Source organism: Humulus lupulus, chromosome 7 (assembly GCF_963169125.1).
Source record: "Humulus lupulus chromosome 7, drHumLupu1.1, whole genome shotgun sequence".
NCBI lineage: Eukaryota > Viridiplantae > Streptophyta > Magnoliopsida > Rosales > Cannabaceae > Humulus > Humulus lupulus.
In genome coordinates, this window is record NC_084799.1 from 104,815,331 (window position 1) to 104,823,579 (window position 8,249).

The following is an 8,249-nucleotide window of genomic DNA, read 5'->3' on the forward strand; positions in this document are numbered from 1 at the left end:
AGTCAAAACAGTGATAGCAACAAGCTCATGAATCACAACTACTTTTCTATTACTCGTTGTTCTTTCATCTGACCACTAGTGATTATTCATCATCATATCATCTAGCAGCTCATATGCCTCAGTATCACTCTTGCTCATAAATGCCCCCACCAGCTTCAGCATCGATAATCGTACACGTAGTACCACATAACCCATTGTAAAAATAATGGACTAACATCCACTTCTCAATCCCATGGTGGGGACATTTTCTCTGCAGCTCCTTGAATCTCTCCCATGCATCATAAAGAGATTCCCCATTGTTATACCCAAAAATTGGAGATCAATGGCATGGCAATAAAGATGACAAAATGCATCCTAGGAGGCTAAAGATAGTGATCCTAGGAGAACCCAAGGATGAGGTCCGAGGAGAACTCAAGAAAGTGGTCTTAGGAGACCCCAAGGAGAAAGTGGTCCTAGGAGACCCCAAGGAGTATGTGGTCCTAGGAGACCCCAAGGAGGATGTCCGAGGTAAGCCTCCCTTGGTTTCCTAAGTGTTGGCTCGAAAGTGTCCAAGGTAAGTAGCTAAGGAGGAGGAGTCCCATGCAAGTCAAGAATGGAGACTTAGATTTTGACAAGGAGAGCCTACACAATGTCCGATCAGACATAGTTGGGAGATGCTAAAGGAGAGTGCCTCAAACTTGTCCAAGGTGAGATGCCAAGGAGAGTGCCTCAGACTTGTCCAAGGTGAGATGCCAAGGAGGATGCCTCGGACCACCTTGGTCCGAGGAGAAGGCCACAAGGTCCGTAGGGACCTTGAATGGAAGAGGTATGCTCGGACTTGTCCGAGGAGAGAAAAGAAGGGAGTTGGCTCGGACCACCTTGGTCCGAGGAGAGCCAAGCTTGTATCACCTTAGTCTAAGGAAAGCTTGAAGGAGTAATCAACATGCATGTGAGACTACGTCAAAATCCCCGGAACGACTTCAGCAAGAGTTGGTCTAAGCATCCGGGAATCTCTCATTCCTCACTCAAATTGAGGAATCAGTTGTATTTTAAATATTTCTTGTAATATAAATATAAGATGAATAATAAAATATCCCTATCTAAAGGGGATATCAGTTGAGTATCCCAGGCCTATAAATAGAGGGCTTATGGATGAGAGAGGGGCTTCTTCGGCTTCTTCTTTCTAGAGAGAGAAAATTGGGTCTGTGTATTCTAGAGAGAGAAAGTGCTGATATTTGAGCGAACTCTTGTATTTTCACAATATGTACTGAAGAAACTCAGTTGGCTCAGTCCATCTGATCTTGAGTATAGGTCTATAAATCACAACTCTAAGTGGATTAGGCTATTACCGACAATCGGGGCTGAACCACTATAAAAATCTCGTGTGTGTTATTTACTTTTTGTTCATAAACTGTTTGTGTCGTTTTACATTCTCTTGAAGGCTTGTCGTATTTGACGTTCTCACGTCGTTGGCTAAAAATGCAGTCAACACCCATCAATCTGATAAAAATTATTTATTTCACCCCTTAATTTAGCAGCCTTCGAAGAGGGAAAAACTTAGCAAGAAACTTCTGGGCCAAATCTTGCTAAGTAGTAATTGAGTTTGTCTGCAGAAAGTTCAACCAACTCTTCTCCCTTTCCCTTAGTGAGAATGAGAATAACCTCAACCTTATAGCATCATCGCTCACCCCATTCATCTTGAAAGTGGCACACAACTCCAAAAAATTGGCTATGTGCATGTGTGGATCTTCAGAGGGTAACCCACCAAACTGTACTGTACCCTGAACCATTTGGAGGATTGCTAGCTTAATCCCAAAATTATTGGCAGTAACAGCCGATGGTCTGCTTCATGTCTACACACCCGTAATAGTAGGGAGTACATAATCCCTAAAACTACGAACGACAAGATTCTGAGCCTGTGCCCGAGCTGGTGATGTTGGTGGCGCTGGCTGCACTCTTTCAGTACCATTATTCACCACATTGTCATTCTTAGTGTTATCAGCCATGGAAACAGCGGAGTTCTCAACCCTCTCGTTTCTACGATTCTGCCTGCATGTCTTCTCAATCTCATAATTAATAGGAACAATACTGTCTGCTTGCCTCCTTCAACGCATTCAACTAAATTACCTGAAATAGAGATAAACAAATGCAAGCAAACCAAGTTAGAAACTTTTTACAGAACAACCAAATTAGAAATAAAATTAACTATTTTGATATTGATAAATTTTTCAATCCCCCGCAACGGTGCCAAAAACTTGTTGCGAAATTTACGCTACGCAAGTATACGTAATCAAAATTTGTAATAAATCTTGGTAAGACCAAGTATCTTCCCACAAAGACTGATTTATCAATTACCAATTAAGAAATTCTTGATTTCTCTCTGGCTATCGAAAATTGGATTCGTAAAATTTAAAATCAAGAAAGCATAAATAAATGTAAAGTGCACAAATAAATTAACAACAAGAACACACGAGTGTAATTCATGAACGAGAACAATTAGTAATTATAATATTCCCGACTATCCACTCTATTATTCTTTAATGCAATTACCACTGAAATTCTTCTCACTAAAATGATAGGCATACAAAAGTATTAACTATTCGGATTAAGAAATAGAAAATTCGACCTAATGTGAATTCCCTATATTTATATGGTCAATTCAAACAATAGGAAGCAATAAATACAGCCCCAAATCACATAGACCAATCTGATACTCTCATTCTAAATTGAAATCTACGTCTACTCAATTTAGCATGTTCAAATCTCACTTTTCAGATTTTGATTTAAATTCATAAATCGTATGTAAAAGGTGCGCAGCCAATCACATACACAATAAATACAAATTGAGTAAATTTAAGATGAACAAGAAATTATTAAATGCATTAAATCATAATAAAGTTTCAAGAGAGTCAATAAGAAACCCTAATAATAAAATTATTTCATAAACATGACTAAAAACTCCATAACACTAATGATTAACATAAAGAAGAATAAAGAAAAGAGAAAAGAAAAACTCTAGATCCAATCCAATCTTCACTAGAGTGCCTCCCAAGTGTGTTCCTCTTGTTTTGTGCTGCTAAAACTGTCTTTTTTCTTCTAATAATTCAAACTTATACTGTACCCTACATTTTTCCCCTCAAAAAGGACAAAATTGCCCATCAAGTCGGTTCTCGTATTGACTCTAGCGTAGGGGCGCCACGAGGTAGCGTTGGGGCACTATAAAAATTTGCAAAACATGCTCTCTAGAAGCAGACAGTGCTGGGGCGTTGAAATGTAGTGCCTAGGCACTGAAACCTGGATTTTAGCTTCTCGTTCTTTTTCTTCTTAGTGCATCCTCACGTTACCCGTTTGACATCAAAGTTATCCCGAACACTCTAATTTGTCTTTAGACTAGCCAAATATCACCCTTTTTATTTTTTTTTATCATTTTCCACTTTATTTACTCCTACTAATAAGTGAAATTAATGCAACCTAAAACAGAAACAAAAATAAGCATAATATTGCACTACAAAAATAAAATAAACTCAAATACTACCTAAAACACACCCTAATAATGGTACGAAACTGGACCTAACAAAGATCAAAATGATGCATGAAAATTGTTATACTAGGTCCCGAGGTATGTTATGGTCGAAGGGATTCTATACAGATGAGGTTAATCAATGCCTCTTCTAAGATGAGGCTTTCCCAAGGAAGCACAAGTTATACTCAGGGAGATTCACGAGGGGTATTTTGGAGACCACGGTGGGAGGCAAAGCTTGGCCCTAAATTGCTAAAACAGGGCTATTTTTGGCCCACACTAAAAAAGGTTTTAGCCTCATATGTTCAAGTGTGACAAATTCTAACGCTTTGCCACCATCTCCTAAGCTGCACCCATGGAGTTGACCATGATCTCCTCGCCCTGGCCATTTGCTGTATGGGGGATTGACCTATTTGGGTCTTTGCCAAGTAGAAAGGGTGGAGTTCGTTACGTTGTTGTCACAATTGACTATTTCACAAAATGGGTTGAGGCTGAACTGCTGGAAAATATAACCTCGAAGAGAATACTGGATTTTGTGGTAAAAAATATAATATGTCGATTTGGACTCTCAAAGATGATTTTTTCGGACAACGACACTCAATTTGACAGCGACTTGTTCTCAACTTTCTGTGAAAGATACGACATAATTAAGAGCTTTTCTTCAGTAGCATACCCTCAGGCCAATGGCCAGGTCAAGGCAGTAAATAAAACGCTCAAGGTGAATATAAAGAAACGTCTAGAGGATGCTAAAGGGCTATGGCCTGAACAGCTCCCACAAGTGTTTTGGGCCTATAGGACCTCACATCGCACTACCATTGGGCACACTCCCTTCTCCCTAACTTTTGAAAGCGAAGCTATGGTCCCAGTCGTGGCTTTGGTAACATCGCAGAGGAAAAAGATCTTTGACCATGATCATAATCATAATCTGCTTAATGCATCACTAGATTTAATTGAAGAGCAATGAGAAGAATATCAGCTATAGCTCACCCATTATCAGCAAAGGGTGACACACAACTACAACACAAAGGTCAAAGAATTGAGACTCGAACTAGGAGATTGGGTGCTACAGAGGGTATTCCAAGCTAACAAAGACTCTAGACATGGTGTACTAGGACTGAACTGGGAAGGTGTTGGTATTAATTATGATAAAATAGGATGCGCAGCGGAATTGATGATTTTTTAAAAAAGATTAATACTAGCCAGGATCATACATGTATAGATATATTAAATTTAACACAAATAGATGAGAGATTAGCTCTTGTAGCCTATCAAGAGTCCATGAATCTTTTTGTATAAATCAATGATCTTCCTATCCTTATTCTGAAAGCTCACACCTTGATCTTCCGGACCAATCTCAAACACACAAGGACGTGTGTGGGAACGTAGGATTCAAAATGTTGATTTAAAACTCTCTAGATGTACTTATCACATGAGATCTAGAGAGGTTTTATAAAAGAGAGGATGTTGTGAATAGATTTTAAGGTTTAGATATATCGCTTTCTTTTTCTAAGAGAGAGAGTCTAACAGTCAAAAAACTTTGATCTCTTAAAAATCTTTTCCTGAAAGTATCGTTCTTTTAGTTTTTTTAAAGATAATTAACTTAATTAATTAATCTCCATTTTATTTAAAATAAAACTGACCAATTATAACATATTTATTTATTTAATTTAAATCATATTTTAAAAAATAATTAAATAAAAAATAAATTTGAATTTGAATTTTGAAATTCAAAATTTAAAATCTCACAGATATTTCTATCCCTGAGTGGTGCCACAGACTCACTGCATAGTGAGTGTGCCGTGTGCCACTATTAGGGTTATCCCTAATTTTCTCATTTGTTTTATTTAATTAATATTTAAAATAATAAATTTATCCCAAAATAAATATCAGTCAATTCAAAATTAACTTTATCTTAAGATATCAGTTTTAAATAAATAAATATCTTATTATAAAGAAGATAATTATTAATCTTTCTATATATTAATCCAAACATTATTACTATTAATTTTAACATATATTTTTTCACAATAAAAACTATATAGTAATTCATAATTAATCAATTACCCATAACTATCACATAATTATTTCCTTGCCATAGAAAATTAATTCCTTTGCAATTTAGCCATTCTCTCTACAAATCTTTCTTTTGACATCCTTACCATTGATAGTGTAGGACAAAGGTGATCTGGGGACCATGGACCTATAATAGAAGCTCAATAAATAATATTATTAATTAAACTCTTTAATATAATAATCTTATTTATTAATTCTATGATTACTCCACTATAAATATGGAATTGCACTGTAAGTATTTATAGAATTATATTTACAGAGTTTTCTCTTGTAGTCCATTGATACAATAAATAAATGTAGTTCTTGTTATGATTGGTTAAATACAAAAAATAAGTGTTAATTACAAGCAAGGTATAAACACTTAGTAAAATTCACATAATGAAGATGTGAAATTTGAGCTTCAATTGTAGGCACTTATAAAATACAAATTTGGGTCCAAAGTGATACATGAGAGTATCTAAGGATTCCCAAAAAGTGGCATTTAGAGCATTTTCGGGACCTTTGGAAGTGTCCAAAGTCAGAGAGGGTGGAGATACGTCACCACCCAAGAGGCGAGACATCGCTTGAAAGCTAGGGTTTCAAGAATCCTTAACAGGTGACGCATCGCCTGCATGTAGGTGACGCATCGCCTACTGTATTATGTGAAGCATCATAAATTCTCATAATGATGTGTTTTTCAAGTCTAATCCCATCGGGTAGACATAATGATGGTGCCTACTCTAGATAAGGGTCAAAAATAGTGTTTTGGAAGATTTGATCACTCTCTCCAATCTCTCTCCACCCTCTCTCTCTAGCTCCAACAATCTCTAGTTTTCTCCAAGAATCTCCAAGAAAGTGCTTGACTTTGAGAGTTGAAGGCTTGTTCAATATCAATCCTCATTTCCTCAAAGAGAAGGCCTTAAGCATCAATGGTGGCTGAGAAATAGAGTATTAGGACAACGTTATGCAGCGTGTATAAGCCTTGGTTTGTGTTTGGTTATCTTAAGGGTACTAAAGAGTAAAGTCTTCACTACACAAATTTTCCAAAGATACTTGAAGGATATTTCGATGCTAATTGGATATCAGGAGTTGGAGATAATCTCTCCACCACCGGTTGGGTGTTTGATCTTGGAGGAGGTGCAATCTCATGGGGCTCCAAGAATCAAACGTGTATATTACACTCAACCATGGAAGCAGAGTTTATAGCTTTAGCGTCAACCAACAAAGAGGTCGAGTGGCTTAGGAATCTCATGATGGATATTCCTTTAACCTCGTATATGGTATCAACAATTTCAATACATTGTGATTGTTTGGAATAGTGCCATTAAAGCAATTGTAGTTGACAAATGTTTTAAATGAAATAAATAATTGAATTGAATTATTATATATATAGACTATGTATGATATTATGTTGATAATATTAAGTTAATATCAAAAAATTCCAAAGTTTATCTATGTGGTCTTAATCTCATATTGGTATGAGAGGATCGAGATTAAGATAAAAAACATAAAACAGTTCGCAGTAAAATAAAGTTATGGAATCTTTAGATTAATTACTATTAGTACGGTTCGCTAATATTATGAATACATGTGACCTAGATCTGGGTTACTAGTGTAGTAGGACACTTTAGTGAATATACTTTATATATAGTGATATATAGAACTGGACCAGATATGATTTGTTAATACTTGTTTAAACACCATTTCATAGTATTAATCAGACGCATCAAACGATGATCATATACACGATTATCTTAATCATGAGGTTGCTATGAACTCCTTTGTATGTCATCTGATCATTTGATTCTTGCGTTAAGGTTTGTCAGATTGATCAGGCTAAGAACATTTATTTTGGGGATTTAATGATATATATGGCTGGGGACATAGTTTAATAGATATGGAATCTATATCTTCTTATAGATTGAATAATGGTTCCCTATTGGGTTGACTTTTGGAACTGAAAAGGTTATGAGCACTCACATCACAAACTTGTTGTGACACAACCTTCACTAGTAAAGTCAATGGTACTCTAGGAACAAGATATAGCTAAAAGGGTCAAACAGTAATTTTATTCCCTTTTAATTATGAACTGTAATGTCTGGGTTAGCCTTGACTGTTACATTGTGTATTTTAAATAGTGATTAACTCGCTAAACAAGTCATTAGGCCATAAACGTGCATCTAAGTGTGAAAACTGGTCCAGGGTTAAAAAATTTGATTATAAGGAATGGATGTTTCATTAAAGACATTAAACTATACATGGGATCCCATAATAATGTTTACAAAGTTATTTACAGTTCCAAAAAGGTCATTACAATTGAAAAGTTACAACCCACCGACCTAAGCAAAAAAAATAGGGTTACACCCTAGCTCCTCTGAGAAACCTTGCCCATGGTGGTCAAGCGGCCTCATATGTACACATCGCCACCTAAGCTCTCCAACTCATGGCTGGTCCAACTTTCATTTCCCTTTACCTACACCATTTAACACCTGTGAACCAAGGCCAAGCAAGAAAACTTAAACATGCTCATAAGCAGTGATTAACACATTTCTAAATCATAATAAACATCCCAAGCAGCAATAACTCTACTCATGCATGCATACCAATCATGTAAATGACTACAGTGTCATATGGGACCAAATGCCCTAAATAAATGATTAACTGAATCATATCGGGGCCCGTTGCCTAAGTACATGAC

At 36.4% G+C, this 8,249-nt stretch overlaps 1 non-coding gene across 1 annotated transcript; it reads left to right on the forward strand.

Annotated features, from left to right (window-relative positions):
* Positions 1–227: 227 nt before the first annotated feature.
* LOC133793259 (small nucleolar RNA R71) lies at positions 228–335 on the forward strand. The gene has a single exon (XR_009874712.1). It is a non-coding gene; the product is annotated as a small nucleolar RNA R71 (small nucleolar RNA).
* The last annotated feature ends 7,914 nt before the right edge of the window (positions 336–8,249 follow it).